This window comes from Salvelinus alpinus, chromosome 21, assembly GCF_045679555.1.
Source record: "Salvelinus alpinus chromosome 21, SLU_Salpinus.1, whole genome shotgun sequence".
In the NCBI taxonomy this organism is placed as follows: Eukaryota; Metazoa; Chordata; class Actinopteri; order Salmoniformes; family Salmonidae; genus Salvelinus; species Salvelinus alpinus.
The window spans coordinates 22,376,363-22,395,070 of NC_092106.1; the positions used below are offsets into that span (position 1 = coordinate 22,376,363).

At 48.4% G+C, this 18,708-nt stretch overlaps 1 pseudogene; it reads right to left on the reverse strand.

Annotated features, from left to right (window-relative positions):
• LOC139548467 (WD repeat-containing protein 81-like) overlaps positions 1–17,325 on the reverse strand; it is a 39,109-nt pseudogene extending 21,784 nt beyond the window's left edge.
• Positions 17,326–18,708: the final 1,383 nt, after the last annotated feature.

Below are 18,708 nucleotides of genomic sequence, written 5' to 3' on the forward strand. Positions count from 1 at the left end.
CGAAGGCACTGTATATGCATGTACGTATACTACCGTTCAAAGTATGCGTACTACCGTACGCATACTACCGTTTAGGGTCACTTAGAAATGTCCTTGTTCTTGAAAGAAAAGCACATTTGTTGTCCATTAAAACGATCAGAAATACAGTGTAGACATTGTTCATGTTGTAAATGACTATTGTAGCTGGAAACGGCAGATTTTTTATAGAATATCTACATAGGTGTACAGAGGCCCATTATCAGCAACCATCACTCCTGTGTTCCAATGGCACGTTGTGTTAGCTAATCCAAATGTATCATTTTAAAAGGCTAATTTATCATTAGAAAAGCCATTAGAAAAAATCACAGCTGAAAACTGTTGATCTGATTAAATAATCAATAAAACTGGCCTTCTTTAGACTAGTTGAGTATCTGGAGCATTAGCATTTGTGGATTCGATTACAGGCTCAAAATGGCCAGGAACAAAGTACTTTCTTCTGAAACTCGTCAGTCAATTCTTGTTCTGAGAAATGAAGGCTATTCCATGTGAGAAATTGACAAGAAACTGAAGATCTGGTACAACGCTGTGTCCTACTCCCTTCACAGAACAGGGTAAACTGTCTCTAACCAGAATAGAAAGAGTGGGAGGCCCGGTGCACAACTGAGCAAGAGGACAAGTACATTAGTGTCTAGTTTGAGAAACCGATGTCTCACAAGTGGACAAGAACAATTTGCTTTTCTTTCAAAAACAAGGACATTTCTAAGTGACCCCAAACTTTTGAACGGAAGTGTATTTATGTATACACAGTACCAGTCAAATGTTTTCTACATTGTAGAATAATAGTGTTAAAGAATGCCAAGAGTGTGCAAGAGAATGCCAAGAGTGTGCAAAGCTGTCAAGGCAAAGGGTGGCTACTTTGAAGAATCTCAAATATATGTAGATTTGGTGAACACTTTTTTGGTTACTACATGATTCCATATGTGTTTTTTCATAGTTTTGATGTCTTCACTATTATTCTACAATGTAGAAAATAGTAAAAAATAAAAATAAAAACCCTTGAATGAGTAGGTGATGCACCAATTTGTAAGTCGCTCTGGATAAGAGCGTCTGCTAAATGACTTAAATGTAAATGTTAAATGTAGGTGTGTCCAAACTTTTGACTTTTACTGCATATACAGTATATTATAATATTTCTTTGGTAAATATTTTCTTAACAATTTTCTTAAAACTGCATTGTTGGTTTAGTAAGCATTTCATGGTAAGGTCTACTGTTTTATTCTGCGCACGTGACAAATAAAATGTGATTTGATTTTGATTTGAAGGAGGGTAATGTTAGCACAAAACAGGTCTGGATTTCAGGCTACATTTGTCCAGGGCAAAGTCCAGCACTGTAGCATTCAACTTTGTATTTTCTGGATGTGTGTATAAAGACAATTTCACTCAGTAGACTACTGTAGAGATTTCATGACGAGGCATTGTTTAAGAATAAAGGGTGCTGCTGTAACTCTGCTGGTCTGTCTGTCTGTCTGGGGCATGGGTTCAGGGGGATAGTAGAAGGAGGGATAAAGGGAGTGAAAGTACCAGCCCTGACATCTGGACTGAAATGAGATCGCTGAGAGACATGGTGGTGGAACAGACAGTGGAGCTGAGAAACATGGAGGCCAAACTGATGGAGAGTGAGAAATAGGTGGAAGAGCTGAAGACAGAGAACACCGGTAGAGTATCATTTGTCATCATAGGACCTACACTGAAAAGAGCACTACCGCAAACCAACTCCAACCAAAAGGTGCTTCTCATCCAGATGCAAATAGTGTGCATGATACATCTACTGTAGTCAAGGAGTGACATGATGGAACATACAACTTTTAAAACAGATGAAGATGTTAATTAGTGACTAAATCAATTAGTGACTAAATCAATGGAGGCCTAAGAAAAAATGTGGTAAAAAATGTGGAAAATTGCATCGCGTCAGCTAGGATGGATTCTATGCCAGAATTAAGGCTATTGGCTACCTGACGGGCTCACTTTGTTGAACTCGTCATCTTCTCGAATCTGCAGGACATAAAACAAACAATAGACGTAAGATCAATGTTGATTTTTAGACATAACGTAGTATTTTCATATTTTAGTATAGGCTTTTCAAATTAATTTGAAATTCCTGTTCTTTTTAGAAGATTTCACAAAAACTAGCATATCTCTGAAATGTCAATGGAGCACTGAGCGTATACCAAGTGTCTGATTTTCAAAGCCTTTCACATTTAATTCAGATACTGTAATGCCAATTGATCTTTTTGCCACCCGCGGAAACAGCTTGTAAGATGACCACAAAAGTAAAAGAAACCTGAACTGCTATGTCAACAGAGCTCGGATATAATGCTAATGATATGTTAGAGAAAGACCCCACTCAACTATTCACAACATGAAGAATCAGATTTGTCTAGGTAAAATGTATTTTATTAACATAGGGAAGTGAAACTTCATCACCAACGCGCATTTTCACCAACTCTGAGCAGAGTGAGACGACACCCTATATCACAAAACCTTTTTTTCCCCCACACAAACAGCAGAGATTATTTTACTGGAACTCTCATTAGAAGTTGAAAACATGAACAATGGAACATTAGCCTATTTAACATCGTTAAAGAGACCGACTTTGGGGGTGATATAGTAAGACTGCTTTTGGGGTGATGTTATTGTAAAAAGAGCTGTAGTAACAATAGGCATTCATACACCAGATATTTGCTACAAACACTGAAGGGTAGGGTATACTCCAGACTGCGACAGTAGGATTTGGGAGGTCTTCCAAGTGCACTTTTGAGCAAATAGGCCTAATTGTTTCTCAATGTTGAATGTTTTTTCCCCCTTGGTACATTAGCCTGAGAGGCCAGAATGACAACCAGTGAGAGAGCCAGGTGTGGGATCGGAAGACAGAGAATGCAGGTAAAACAGATGTGAACTTAACACAAATTTTACGCAAACAACTAACTATTGTTCAACAAATCTAGTTCAATATGTTTATTGAGCAAACTTGATGTTTTGAACAATAGTTACAAATGGTTAATGTTGTGTTCTCTCCTGTGTCCGCGGCGCAGGCAGACCCAAGGTGGCATTCTACACCTCTTTATTGAACTTGGGAGCAATGCATGTCGGACCCTTCAACAGTGAAAACCACATTGGTCTACAAAACCGTCATCAAACATTGGCAGGGCATCTTCAGTGCTTACACACCAACGTACATGTCTATAAGAGACCTACATTGTTGATCCATTTCTAGGTTAGACTACTGCAATGCTCTACTTTCCGGCTACCCGGATAAAGCACTAAATAATCTTCAGTTAGTGCTAAACACGGCTGCTAGAATCTTGATTACTTCAGTGTTAACCTCTCTACACTGGCTTCCTGTTAAGGCAAGGGCTGATTTCAAGGTTCTACTGCTAACCTACAAAACATTACATTGTCTTGCTCATACCCATCTCTCCCATTTGGTCCTGCCGTACATACCTACACGTACGCTACGGTCACAAGACGCAGGCATCCTTATTGTCCCTAGAATTTCTAAGCAAACAGCTGGAGGCCGGGCTTTCTCTTATAGAGCTCCATTTCTATGGAATGGTCTGCCTATCCATGTGAGAGACGTAGACTCGGTCTCGACCTTTAAGTCTTTATTGAAGACTCATCTCTTCAGTAGGTCCTATGATTGAGTTTAGTCTGGCCCAGGAGTGTGAAGGTGAACGGAAAGGCACTGGAGCAACGAACCGCCCTTGCTGTCTCTGCCTGGCTGGTTCCCCTCTCTCCACTGAAATTCTCTGCCTCTAACCCGATTACGGGGGCTGAGTCACTGGCTTACTGGTGCTCTTCCATGCAGTCCCTAGGAGGGGTGAGTCACTTGAGTGGGTTGAGTCACTGACGTGATCTTCCTGTCTGGGTTGGCTTCCTGTCTTGGGTCATGCCGTGGCTGAGATCTTTGTGTGCTATACTCGGCCTTGTCTCAGGATGGTAAGTTGGTGGTTGAAGATATCCCTCTAGTGGTGTGGGGGCTGTGCTTAGTCAAAGTGGGTGGGGTAATATCCTGCCTGTTTGGCTCTGTCCGGGGGTATCGTCGGGTGGGGCCACAGTGTCTCCTGACCCCTCCTGTCTCAGCCTCCAGTATTTATGCTGCAGTAGTTGGTGTGTCAGGGGCTAGGGTCAAGCTGTTATATCTGGAGTATTGAACCCTGACCTGTTCACCGGACGTGCTACCTGTCCCAGACCTGCTGTTTTTAACTCTCTAGAGACAGCAGGAGCGTTAGAGATACTCTGAATGTGATCGGCTACGAAAAGCCAACTGACATTTACTCCTGAGTTGCTGACCTGTTGCACCCTCGACAACCACTGTGATTATTCTTATTTGACCCTGTTGGTCATCTATGAACATTTGAACATCTTGGCCATGTTCTGTTATAATCTCCACCCGGCACAGCCAGAAGAGAACTGGCCACCCCTCATAGCCTGGTTCCTCTCTAGGTGTCTTCCTAGGTTCTGGCCTTTCTAGGGAGTTTTCCCTAGCCACCGTGCTTCTACACCTGCATTGCTTGCTGTTTGGGGTTTTAGGCTGGGTTTCTGTACAGAACTTTGAGATATCAGCTGATGTAAGAAGGGCTATATAAATAAATTTGAAATAAATTTGATTCCTCCCCATTTTCCCCTCTGAAACAGGTATCTTCACAGCACCAAAGGAGTATACTACTTCAGATTCACCATCATGGACCGCCGGGGCTCTGCTTTGCTGGGTGTGAACTTGTATAAAGGTGAAAAAACTCCACAGCGGCAACAACGAACCCATTTCCAACACTGTGGTCCTTGACTTGTAACGGCTGTCTAAATCTGCCTCCTCCTCGGACGAGGAGGAGCATGGGTCGGACCAACACGCAGCGAGGTATGTAGACATAAATTAATTTATTTGAAATACAAAGCCGAATACGAAAACACTTGGAAAATTACAAAATAAGAAAACGACGTAGACGGACCCGAACATGGAACTTACATAACTACACGCAGAACTCACGGACAGGAACAGACTACATCAAACGAAATAACAGCCAAAACAGTCCCGTGTGGTGCACATACACAGACACGAAAGACACAGGAGACAATCACCCACAAACAAACAGTGTGAACAGCCAACCTATATATGGTTCTCAATCAGAGGAAAACGTCAAACACCTGTCTCTGATTGAGAACCATATAAGGCTGATTACAAGACCTAAACATAGAAACACAAAACATAGAAATGCCCACCCACACTCACGCCCTGACCGACTAACACATACAAAACAACAGAAAATAGGTCAGGAACGTGACATAACCCCCCCCTCAAGGTGCGTACTCCGGACGCACTACCAAAAGTCTAGGGGAGGGTCTGGGTGGGCATCTGACCACGGTGGTGGCTCAGGCTCTGGACGAGGTCCCCACCCCACCAGAATCAATCCCAGCTTCCGTAGCCTCCTCAAAATGACCACCCTCCAAATAACCCCACCTAAATTAAGGGGCAACACCAGAATGACTGGCGGATCCTGGCTGGCTGGCTCTGGCGGATCCTGGCTGGCTGGCTCTGGCTGGTCATGGCTCGCTGACGGCTCTGGACGGTCATGGCTGGCTGACTCTGGCGGATCCTGGCTGGCTGGCTCTGGCGGATCCTGGCTGGCTGGCTCTGGCGGATCCTGGCTGGCTGGCTCTGGCTGGTCCTGGCTAGACGGCTCTGGCTGGTCCTGGCTGGACGGCTCTGGCTGGTCCTGGCTGGACGGCTCTGGCTGGTCCTGGCTGGCTGGCTCTGGCTGGTCCTGGCTGGCTGGCTCTGGCAGCTCCTGGCTGGCTGGCTCTGGCAGGTCCTGTCTGGTTGGCGGCTCTGGCAGGTCCTGTCTGGTTGGCGGCTCTGGCAGGTCCTGTCTGGTTGGCGGCTCTGGCAGATCCTGTCTGGCTGGCGGCTCTGGCGGATCCTGGCTGGCTGGCTCTGGCGGATCCTGGCTGGCTGGCTCTGGCGGATCCTGGCTGGCTGGCTCTGGCTGGTCCTGGCTAGACGGCTCTGGCTGGTCCTGGCTGGACGGCTCTGGCTGGTCCTGGCTGGACGGCTCTGGCTGGTCCTGGCTGGCTGGCTCTGGCTGGTCCTGGCTGGCTGGCTCTGGCAGCTCCTGGCTGGCTGGCTCTGGCAGGTCCTGTCTGGTTGGCGGCTCTGGCAGGTCCTGTCTGGTTGGCGGCTCTGGCAGGTCCTGTCTGGTTGGCGGCTCTGGCAGATCCTGTCTGGCTGGCGGCTCTGGCAGATCCTGTCTGGTTGGCGGCTCTGGCAGATCCTGTCTGGTTGGCGGCTCTGGCAGATCCTGTCTGACGAATGGCTCTAGCGGCTCCTGACTGACTATCGGCTCTGACGGCTCGGGACAGACGGGCGGCTCTAATGGCTCGGGACAGACGGATGGCTCAGACGGCACTGGGCAGACGGATGGCTCAGATGGCGCTGGGGAGACGGATGGCTCAGATGGCGCTGGGGAGACGGATGGCTCAGATGGCGCTGTTGGGCAGACTGGCAGTTCAGGCGCCGCTGGGCAGACGGGCAGTTCAGGCGCCGCTGGGCAGACGGGCACACCTGTAGGAAGGAGACGGAGAGACAGCCTGGTGCGTGGGGCTGCCACAGGACCCACCAGGCTGGAGAGACCTACAGGAGGCTTGATGTTAAAAGGCACCTGAAGGACCGGGCTGTGGGGGAGCACTGGAGCTCTGGTGCGCAGCCTTGGCACCACTCCCCCAGGCTGGCATACTACTCCAGCCCGTACCCTCCAGAGTGCAGGCACAGGTTGAACCGGGCTGTGGATGAGCACTGGAGATCTAGTGCCTACTACGCGCACTTCTCCCTTAGGCTCCACTCCCACATTTGCCCGGTACGAGCGGAGCGTAGGCATAGGACGCACTGCACCCTCCCAGCGCCCCGGAGACACAGCACGCAGAGCCAGCGCAGGATACCCTGGACCGAAACTGCGTACCGGAGACCAGACGCGCTGAGCAGGCACAATACGCCCCGGCTGGATGCCCACACTCACTTGACACTTTCGGGGGGCTGCCCTATAGCGCACCGGGCTATGGGCACGCACTGGCGACACCGTGCGCTTAACCGCATAACACGGTGCCTGACCAGTGACGCGTTGCTTATAATAAGCACGAGGAGTGCGCTCAGGTCTGCTACCTGGCTTAGCCACACTCCTCTCTAGCCCCCCCAAAAAAAAATCTGGGGTTGCCTCTCGTACCTGTCCCGCTGCCGTGCTGCCTCCTCATATCGCCGCCGCTCAGCTTTCGCTTCCTCCAGCTCAGCTTTGGGGCGGCGATACTCCCCAGCCTGTGCCCAGGGTCCTTCTCCGTTCAACTCGTCCTCCCAAGTCCACAAGTCCTGGTTGCTCTGTTGAGCTCTCCCCCGCCGCTTGGTCCTAGGTTGGTGGGTGATTCTGTAACGGAATTCCTCCTCCTCTTCATACGAAAAGGAGGAGTGGTGATTCGACCAAGACGCAGCGTTGTAACTTGACATTATATTTATTAAACAAAACCGAAAAAACAGGAAGAACACTTGAATAGATACAAAACAACAAACGACGTAGACTGACCTGAACGTAAGAACTTACATGAAACACGAAGAACTCACGGACAGGAACAGACTACATCAAACGAAATAACAGCCAAAACAGTCCCGTGTGGTGCACATACACAGACACGAAAGACACAGGAGACAATCACCCACAAACAAACAGTGTGAACAGCCAACCTATATATGGTTCTCAATCAGAGGAAAACGTCAAACACCTGTCTCTGATTGAGAACCATATAAGGCTGATTACAAGACCTAAACATAGAAACACAAAACATAGAAATGCCCACCCACACTCACGCCCTGACCGACTAACACATACAAAACAACAGAAAATAGGTCAGGAACGTGACATGACTGGGGGACGTGGTGTACATGAGTCTCCCTGCAGGCAATGGACTTCCAGTCACTACACCACCTTCCTGCTCTTCCCTATGTGAAGTGAATGCATTGACCGCTGTATGATTTAGCCTACGGGCATAACCGACAGCTTCTCTGTATACTGTCATAACTTGTAACCCTATAGTGTCTAATGAAGACACTGTACTTAGTTCTTTCTTCAGCAAAGACCAGAGATCATATGATAAGCACATAGTTTCTGACCTAATAATAAAACATGCAATCATTATCTTTTCCTGTCATGAATTCTGAACAGAATGGGTTCTGTAACTCAGAGAAAAATTCTAACAGATCTAGAGCATGTGGTTATGTTTCTGGAGCTCAGAGCAGAATTCTAGAATCAGACTGCAGGAGTGACATGAGTGGTTAGGTGTTGATATCCTCTCACTCAGATAGGCTTATTACACACTCTGCTAAACTCACATCTACCCACTCGCTCTCATACTCACACACACACACACACAGTGTGGTTATGATATGTTAGTAGAATTTCACCTAGAAGGATCTTCTGCTCTTTTTCCTCCGTGTCCTCTGACGTGTCATGCTCTTCTTCCTCCTCTCCCACCAATCCATGCCATTGAAAACTCACCCTCCAGGGTGGCCACTGTCTCCTCTTTGCAGCCAGATAAAGTCAGTTCTAGGCTGGGACCACTGCACTCCCCTGTCCCTCTCTCCTTCCCTTCCTCAGTCTGTCTCAATATCTTCCTCCAGCTCCCCTCCCTTGCTGGTCTGCTTAGAGACCTGGCTGCTGTCAGCTGACTTCAGACTGGCTCGGTCCCAAGTGGAGTCAGCGTCTCCGATAGAGACCTCGCTAGTGCTGCCCTTGTCGCTCAGCTTCCCCAAGCTCAAAGACTCCTGGTCCTGCTCTGACTCTGCAGTTTCCCCCCAGTAACTCCCCCTGCTCCATTGTTGACATAGAAGCCATTCTGGAAGTCCTCACCCTCCGAGAGGAATACCTGGTCGTTGAGGCTGACACCTGAGGAGTAGTCCACCAGCCCTGGATCTCCAGAAGCGTCCTTCAGTCCAGAGGCGTCCTTCAGTCCAGAGGTGTCCCTCAGTCCAGTGGGGTCCTTTATTAGGGTTCCCAGGCCAAGGTCGGCGGCGAGGGTCGCCGTTCCTAGGAGGCCACGGAAGCGGGTATTGACTATGGTGGAGTGGGGTCCACGTCCAGCGCCAGAGCCGCCACCGCGGACAGATGCCCACCCAGACCCTCCCCTATAGGTTCAGGTTTTGCGGCCGGAGTCCGCACCTTGGGGGGGGGGGTACTGTCACGTTCTGACCTTAGTTCCTTTGTTTTGTCTTTTGTTTTAGTATGGTCAGGGCGTGAGTTGGGTGGGTTATCTATGTTAGTTTTTCTATGATTTTCTATTTCTGTGTTTGGCCTGATATGGTTCTCAATCAGAGGCAGGTGTTAGTCATTGTCTCTGGTTGGGAACCATATTTAGGTAGCCTGTTTTCTGTTGGGTTTTATGGGTGGTTGTTTTCAGTCTTTGTGTGTCTGCACCAGATAGAACTGTTTCGATTTTCACTTTGTTGTTTTTGTATTTTTAGTTGTTCACTTTCATTAAATAAGATGAACAATTACCACGCTGCGCATTGGTCCTCCGATCCTTCAAACTTCTCCTCCTCAGACGAGGAGGAAGACGACAGCCGCTACAGAACCACCCACCACAATAGGACCAAGCAGCGTGGTAACGGGCAGCAGCAGCAGTGGCCTAAAACACAAGACTCCTGGACTTGGGAGGAAATACTGGACGGCAAGGGACCATGGGAACAGGCTGGTGAGTATCGCCGCCCCAAAGCTGAGCTGGAGCTGAGCTGAGCTGAGCTGACCTCTCCTCCTCAGACGAGGAGGAAGACGACAGCCGTTACATTAATGATCCAATTAGTTTTCTTTAGGTACACACAGACATTCCTTTCTCCCCCTGTACATGCTATATAACCTCTAATCCTAATGGTTAAGTTTCTGGGTAGAATTATTTAATCATTTATCTTAAACCTTGATAAAATATCTTAACAAAGGCCTGCAGGCCCAGTCTGACAATCAGCTGCAGAACCAAGCAGTCTGTGTAGAGGTAGAAGCAACCTCTGATGCACTGCGAGATCTAATACACACTGACCAGGGGCTTCAGAAGATACTTGGCCGCGTTTCTGTGCCCGAGTACCTTAGAGATGGGCTCAAACAGGTACCAGGCAGCATACACAGCAGTGGACTCCTCTAGCATGAGCGCCAGCACAAAGGGCAGGAGGATCTCCAGCCCCTCAGCTGTGATGACTCCCTATAACAGTGTCTCCAGCTGCTGCCATAGGTGGAAGACCACATCACAACTTAGAAGGCTGCAGGTGGTCTCCATCATGAAATGGTAGGAGTAGATGAAATGGTGGAGGGCAGGGAAATAGGTGGAGAAAGGCAATGGGGAGAGGATGGGGCTCAGTAACTGACAGGGGTTTGGGGGCGGGAGACCCTCATAAATGGGGTCGTATTTAAAAAGAAGAGGTTGCGGACAACATGGTTTCTCTACATTGGCTTTGGAGAAGTGCTGCCATAGATTTAGCAGTGTTTCAAGAGCGTGGTGCAGTGGCAGGGGCACGTCACGCAGGCTGGCTGAACATAGCTTTATCACAGCCTGGAAGCGCTCACTCAGGGGGGTGTCTGGTTTCACACCCTGCAGTTTAGACGAGTAGAATATCTCTGCTATGAGGACGCCCAGAGCCTGCATGTCCCTCTGGTAGAGTTCTGCTAGACAGGGGAGACACTGTGGAGCTCCTGTCCTCTCCTTCCTGGAGTCAGATTGGTGCCAGATTTCTCTATGGAGGCTCTTCACCAGGAAGTTGTTCAGTTTCTCCAGCTCTTCCAGAGGTTGAAGGGGACTGAAGCCCTCAGGCAGGGTGATCTTGAAGTCATCTGTGTTGTTTTCACCACTCACACTCCCCTCTCCGTGCTCCTTGTTTATGGTGCCCCATCTCTGTAGCATGGCATTGCATATGCCAGAGCCCAGGTGGCATTACCTGATGCCCCCTCCCCAGGGATAGAGCTGGGCGACTGGGACACCACCATGGCTGGGTGCTCTCCTCCAGTCTTCCCCCCAGCCCGTGCGGTACTGATGAGAGGTAGAGGGACGGAGGAGGTAGTGGAGGTGCCAGTGGAGGTCCCTCCACTGATTGAGTCCAGAGCCTCCATACCTTGTCCTAACTCTTCATCTCGGTCCATCATGGTCCAGCCACTGGACTCATACCCCATGGCCTCTGGGACCATTCCGTCCACCATGACGTCTAGCGGTGGGATCTGTAGAGGAGGCACATTGAGAGTGGAGGGGCCCAGGAGAGGGGGTTCAGGTGGCGAGTACTGGTAAGGTGCAAGGCGGGGTGGGTGGGGCTGGTCAAACAGCTGGACCACCCCGTACCTGGTCAGATGGGTGTGGTTGTCCACCAGGTGCAGGCACACGTTCTTGGCCTTGACGGCTTCTTTACCGGACAGCTTGTAGCCGAACGTCAGGTCTATCCAGTAGTGCAGCTACTGAGACACCTCTATGCTCTCCAAGAGGCATCTGTGCACCTCGATGAACTCCTCACAGGAGTTACACCACGGGGGAACTTCCAGATCCGGCATGTCAGGGTGGATGGAGCAGAATATGGAGGGATCTGTGTAGAACTCTGGGATACACTCATCCGGGGTCCAGCTCTGGATGCGTTCCATACTGGCTGGGTATTCATTCGGTTCCCACTGAGAGTTGACGTGGCTGCACAGCACTGACTTGGGTGCCTGCCGTGCCCTGTAGACGTAGTAGGTGATGTCTGACAGCACATCTGAGATGTGATGGGGCACGTGTAGGTGTTCAGACTGCCCTGAACCACCGGCGCCTACAGACCCACCCAAACCCAGGTCTCCTATAATACTGCCTGCCCCACCTCCGTTATCCACCGCTGCTGCAAGGGCCTCTTTGGTCATCTCATAGGTAAAGTCCAGCTGCTTGTCTCCTTTGTTCACCCTGAACTTGGACCGCCTGAGGTCCTGGAACCTCCCATATGGCACAGTGAAGTCCACCACCCAGGGCAGGACCGGGTGGTAGTTAGGGTCTCCCTCCCGCCGTCCAGCTAACTTGTTCAGCTCCATCAGGTAGCGGAAGTTGCTGACTCTACCATGGACCCAGTCCAGGACCAAGGACTTGAGCTCATCAAAACAATCTCTGCACAGCCTCTTATCACGGTCACACCTGGGCTCTGGTCCCTCACCTTGAAGCTTCTTGGGACTTTTCGCTCTGTAACATAGCAGTCAGCCTCTCTGTCCTCCCCCAGCTTTTCATAATGGGCCAGGGTGACCTTGAGGTGGCTACAGAGCTGCTCGTCCACCGCTATGTCCTGCAGGGAGAGCGTCCACAGGATAGCCCCGACGCCTGACAGGCCAGCAACGCGATCAGTAACTGGTAGAGGATGAACCGCACTGTGGCATGGCTGTTGGCCAGCTTGGCTGGGCTGTAGCTGACGATGTCGTGGAGTGAGTACTGGGTGTAAGGGAGAACCACGTAGAGCATCTATGCTGACTCCAGTAGGCACTCAGCAGAGAGGACGTTAGGACACAGTTGGTCTGATGGGTGCTTAGTGAAGGAGGAAGAGCTGGTTGGGGAGAATGGGTTGTCTTTGTCCTTGTCTCTGGCAGGGGAGAGGGATGAGACGAACGTAGAGCAGAAGAGCTTCTGCAGCGCTTGGCACAAAGCATCTATGTCTGCTACATGCATCAGCTCTGTAGCCCCTGCATAGGGCTGCACGTGGCTGTGATGAGCCTCGCCAAATCAAATAAATGTTTATTTGTCACATACACATGGTTAGCAGATGTTAATGCGAGTGTAGCGAAATGCTTGTGCTTCTAGTTCCGACAATGCAGTAATAACCAACGAGTAATCTAACCTAACAATTCCACAACTACTACCTTATACACACAAGTGTAAAGGGATAAAGAATATATACATAAAGATATATGAATGAGTGATGGTACAGAACGGCATAGGCAAGATGCAGTAGATGGTATCGAGTACAGTATAAAAATATGAGATGAGTAATGTAGGGTATGTAAACATAAAAGTGCATAGTTTAAAGTGGCTAGTGATACATGTATTACATAAAGATGGCAAGATGCAGTAGATGATATAGAGTACAGTATATACATATACATTATATTAAGTGGCATTGTTTAAAGTGGCTAGTGATACATTTTTGATCAATTTCCATCAATTCCATTATTAAAGTGAGCTGGAGTTGAGTCAGTATGTTGGCAGCAGCCACTCGATGTTAGTGGTGGCTGTTTAACTTCTCTGCGCTACGGATCCCTTTTACGGGATTTCCTAAACAACCGCTAGAATTGCAGGGCGCCAAATGCAAAAATATTACAAAAAATATTTATAATCATGCAATCACAAGTGAAATATACCAAAACACAGCTTAGCTTGTTGTTAATCCACCTATTGTGTCAGATTTTGAAAATATACTTTACAGCGAAAGGAATCCAAGCTTTTGTGAGTGTAGCAATCAATGCTAGAACAGTTAGCCTTATATTAGCTTGGTTAGCTTGATCACGAAAGTCAGAAAAGCAATAAAATGAATCGCTTACCTTAGATAATCTTCGGATGTTTGCACTCACGAGACTCCCAGTTACACAACAAATGTTCTTTTTGTTCGATAAATATTACTTTTATCACAAAGAAATGCCATTTGGGTTGCGCATTATGTTCAGAAAACCAAAGCCTTGTTCCGTTCGACAAATTCCAAAAAGTATCCGTAATGGTCGTAGAAACATGTCAAATCTTTTTTATAATCAATCCTCAGGTTGTTTTTAACAAACATAATCAATAATATTTCAACCGGACCATAACCTATTCAATAAGAGAGAAAAGCAAAATGGAGAGCTCCCCTCTGGCGCGCAGGCACTATTCAGAGGACACCTGACTACTTTTGAAAGATCTCGTTCATTTTTCAAAATAAAATTCTGAAACTATGTCTAAAGCCTGGTCACAGCCTGAGGAAGCCATTGGAAAAGTAATCTGGTTGATACCCATTTAAATGGAAGAAAGACTGGCCAGGAAACACAGATAAAAAAATATATATATCACTTCCGGGTTATATTTTCTCAGGTTTTTGCCTGCAGAATCAGTTTCTTTATACTCACAGACAATATTTTAACAGTTTTGGAAACTTTGGAGTGTTTTCTATCCTAATCTGTAAATTATATGCATATTCTACGATCTGGACCTGAGAAATAGTCTGTTTACCTTAGGAACGTTCTTTAAAAATATATATATATATGACCCCTAGCGTCAAGAGGTTAACAGTCTGATGGCCTTGAGATAGAAGCTGTTTTCAGTCTCTCGGTCCCTGCTTTGATGCACCTGTACTGACCTCGCCTTCTGGATGATAGCGGGGTGAACAGGCAGTGGCTCGGGTGGTTGTTGTCCTTGATGGTCTTTATGGCCTTCCTGTGACATCGGGTGGTGTAGGTGTCCTGGAGGGCAGGTAGTTTGCCCCCAGTGATGCGTTGTGCAGACCTCACTACCCTCTGGAGAGCCTTACGGTTGTGGGCGGAGCAGTTGCTGTACCAGGCGGTGATACAGCACGACAGGATGCTCTCGATTGTGCATCTGTAGAAGTTTGTGACTGCTTTTGGTGACAAAAGTACACAACGCTGTCTGTGTGGGTGGACCAATTCAGTTTGTCCGTGATGTGTACGCCGAGGAACTTAAAACTTACTACCCTCTCCACTACTGTCCCGTCGATGTGGACAGGGGGGTGCTCCCTCTGCTGTTTCCTGAAGTCCACAATCATCTCCTTTGTTTTGTTGACGTTGAGTGTGAGGTTATTTTCCTGACACCACACTCCGAGGGCCCTCACCTCCTCCCTGTAGGCCGTCTCATCGTTGTTGGTAATCAAGCCTACCACTGTAGTGTCGTCCGCAAACTTGATGATTGAGTTGGAGGCGTGCATGGCCACGCAGTCGTGGGTGAACAGGGAGTACAGGAGAGGGCTGAGAATGCACCCTTGTGGGGCCCCAGTGTTGAGGATCAGCGGGGTGGAGATGTTGTTACCTACCCTCACCACCTGGGGGCGGCCCGTCAGGAAGTCCAGTACCCAGTTGCACAGGGTCGAGACCCAGGGCAAAAAAGTTATTTAGTCTGTCTGGGAGCAAGACATCCTGGTCCGCAACGGGGCTGGTTTTCTTTTTGTAATCCGTGATTGACTGTAGACCCTGCCACATACCTCTTGTGTCTGAGCCGTTGAATTGCAACTCTACTTTGTCTCTATACTGACGCTTAGCTTGTTTGATTGCCTTGCGGAGGGAATAGCTACACTGTTTGTATTCGGTCATGTTTCCGGTCACCTTGCCCTGGTTAAAAGCAATGGTTCGCGCTTTCAGTTTCACGGGAATGCTGCCATCAATCCACGGTTTCTGGTTTGGGAATGTTTTAATAGTTGTTGTGGGTACGACATCGCCAATGCACTTTCTAATGAACTCGCTCACCGAATCAGCGTATTCGTCAATGTTGTTGTTGGACGCAATGCGGAACATATCCCAATCCACGTGATCGAAGCAGTCTTGACGCGTGGAATCAGATTGGTCCGACCAGCATTGAACAGACCTGAGCGCGGGAGCTACTTGTTTTAGTTTCTGTCTGTAGGCTGGAAGCAACAAAATGGAGTCCTGGTCAGCTTTTCCGAAAGGAGAGCGGGGGAGGGCCTTATATGCATCGCGGAAGTTAGAATAACAATGATCCAGGGTTTTACCAGCCCTGGTTGCGCAATCGATATGCTGATAGAATTTAGGGAGTCTTGTTTTCAGATTAGCCTTGTTAAAATCCCCAGCTACAATGAATGCAGTCTCAGGATATGTGGTTTCCAGTTTACATAGAGTCAAATTAAGTTCGTTCAGGGCCATTGATGTGTCTGCTTGGGGGGGAATATATACGGCTGTGATTATAATCGAAGAGAATTCCCTTGGTAGATAATGCGGTTGCCCCACAGGTTTCTGTGAAAGGACCAAACCGGACCAAACCGTAGCGATTCTCAACCATGATTTGTCACACATTCATAAATGCATTACATTTTCAGGCCAAAATTTTACAATTCATTTATTAGGAGTTTCACATTTTAACTACTTATATGTAAGTGCTTAAAATACTGTATAATGCTGTTATTTCGCAATTAAAGTTAACCCCCCCCAAAAAAATTACACAATTAACTGGAACGATACCTGAAATTACGTTGTGATACTCCCTGCATGGTCTTCATGAAAGAATCCTGGGAGACTAGTTGGCAGCCTGGGTCTCTTGCCAGCCTGTAGCTCAGCTTGCTTTTCCTCAAGCTCTGGATGCACACACAGGTCCAGCCAGGAGGCAGCTTCACCAGGGAGCACTACACGTAGGTGCGAATCTCAGGCTCACTGCCGCTCTCTGAACGGGCACAACGGATACCCCACCTCTCCCGTAGGCCCATCACCCAGCAGGTGGGGACCAGGGCCACCAGCTCTTGAGGCCGGGCCCTTCATCTGTCGTTCTACATCTGAACAAGGCAGTTAACCCACTGTTCCTAGGCAGTCATTGTAAATAAGAATTTGTTTAACTAGGCAAGTCAGTTAAGAACAAAGGTTTAAAAAATTCATTATCTGCATTGTTGGAAAGGGCCCGTAAGCATTTCACTGTTAGTCTACAACTGTTGTTTACGAAGCATGTGACAAATAAAATGTGAGGTTGTAAATTTTTATGTCTTGTTAGGATACGCTCAACTCATATGACTCGCCTACTGCCTAGAAGAAAATAGATTCAGCCAGCTAATCAACACAAGTGCAACAAGTGAAAGCTCAGTGGAAGAAGACAGAATATGAAGATGAGAGCTGCTGGTTATCATGCCACTTCATCTTCAACTGAGCCATTGGACAGGCAGGAGTCATGGGAGCAGAACTTAGCCTAAGGGAGACGAGAAGGGTCTATCTGCAGAACGATTTTACTACATGCCACACCCACCACGCGTCACTTACTACTGCCATTGAGCTGCTAGCTAGCTGGGACAGGGTTTCCCATTGTGGCTGCTAGCTAGCTAGGAAAGGGTTTCTCCATTCTGGCTGCTAGCTAGGAAAGGGTTTCTCCATTCTGGCTGCTAGCTAGGAAAGGGTTTCTCCATTGTGGCTGCTAGCTAGCTAGGACTGGGTTTCGCATTGAGGCTGATAGCTAGCTAGGACAGGGTTTGCGGGAAAGCAGCGCTCAGAATGCGGGGTCGAAGGACACTGTGTACCGGTGTCGCCCAGCTAGCAGCCTCCTTCGGTGGGGGTTTTCAGTGGTTGGCATCCAACGTTGTTGGTGCATTACGTTACCGCCACTTACTGTGCCAGAGTGGGCAAGACAGCGCCAGCAATCCAAACTATCGAGTGTCATTTTTAGATGTACTCCCCATTTTAGCTAAGGACATAGCCAGGGACATAGCCCTCACCCTCTGATCCAACAGGTCCCAGACGTGCTCAATGGGATTGAGATCCGGGCTCATCGCTGGCCATGGCAGAACACTGACATTCCTGTCTAGCAGGAAATCACACACAGAATGAGCAGTATGGCTGGTGGCATTGCCATACTGGAGGGTCATGTCAGGATGAGCCTGCAGGAAGGGTACCACATGAGGGACGAGGATGTCTTCCCTGTAACGCACAGCGTTGAGATTGCCTGCAATGACAACAAGCTCAGTCCGATGATGCTATAACACACTGCCCCAGACCATGATGGATCCCGCTCCAGAGTACAGGCCTCGGTGTAACGCTCATTCCTTCAACGATAAACGAGATTCTGACCATCACCTGCTGGTGAGACAAAACCGCGACTTGTCAGTGAAGAGCACTTTTTGCTAGTCCTGTCTGGTCCAGCGAAGGTGGGTTTGTGCCCATAGGCGACGTTGTTGCCGGTGATGTCTGGTGAGGACCTGCCTTACAACAGGCCTACAAGCCCTCAGTCCCGCCTCTCTCAGCCTATTGCGGACAGTCTGAGCACTGATGGACGGATTGTGTGTTCCTGGTGTAACTCGGGCAGTTGTTGTTGCCATCCTGTACCTGTTCCTCAGGTGTGATGTTCGGATGTACCGATCCTGTGCAGGTGTTGTTACACGTGGCCTGCCACTGCGAGGACGATCAGCTGTCTGTCCTGTCTCTCTGTAGCGCTGTCTTAGACGTCTCACAGTACGGACATTGCAATTTATTGCCCTGGCCACATCTGCAGTCCTCATGCCTCCTTGCAGCATGCCTAAGGCACGTTCACGCAGATGAGCAGGGGCCCTGGAAATCTTTCTTTTGGTGTTTTTCCAGAGTCAGTAGAAAGGCCTCTTTAGTGCCCTACGTTTTCATAACTGTGACATTAATTGCCTACTGTCTGTAAGCTGTTCGTGTCTTAACGACCGTTCCACAGGTGCATGTTCATTAATTGTTTGTGGTTCATTGAACAAGCATGGGAAACAGTGTTTAAACCCTTTACAATGAAGATCTGTGAAGTTATTTAGATTTTTATGAATTATCTTTGAAAGACAGGCTCCTGAAAAAGGGACGTTTCTTTTTTTGCTGAGTTTAGATTTTGCTCAATAGGGAAAGCACCAGTTCTTAGTAGTTACGGGTGCATACTCACGCTGGCCAGAAGTAAAGTGTATGAGTAATACTTCAGCTACAGCCACGGTAGATACACTCTGGGGAATGTTCTCAGCCTACGGGTTAG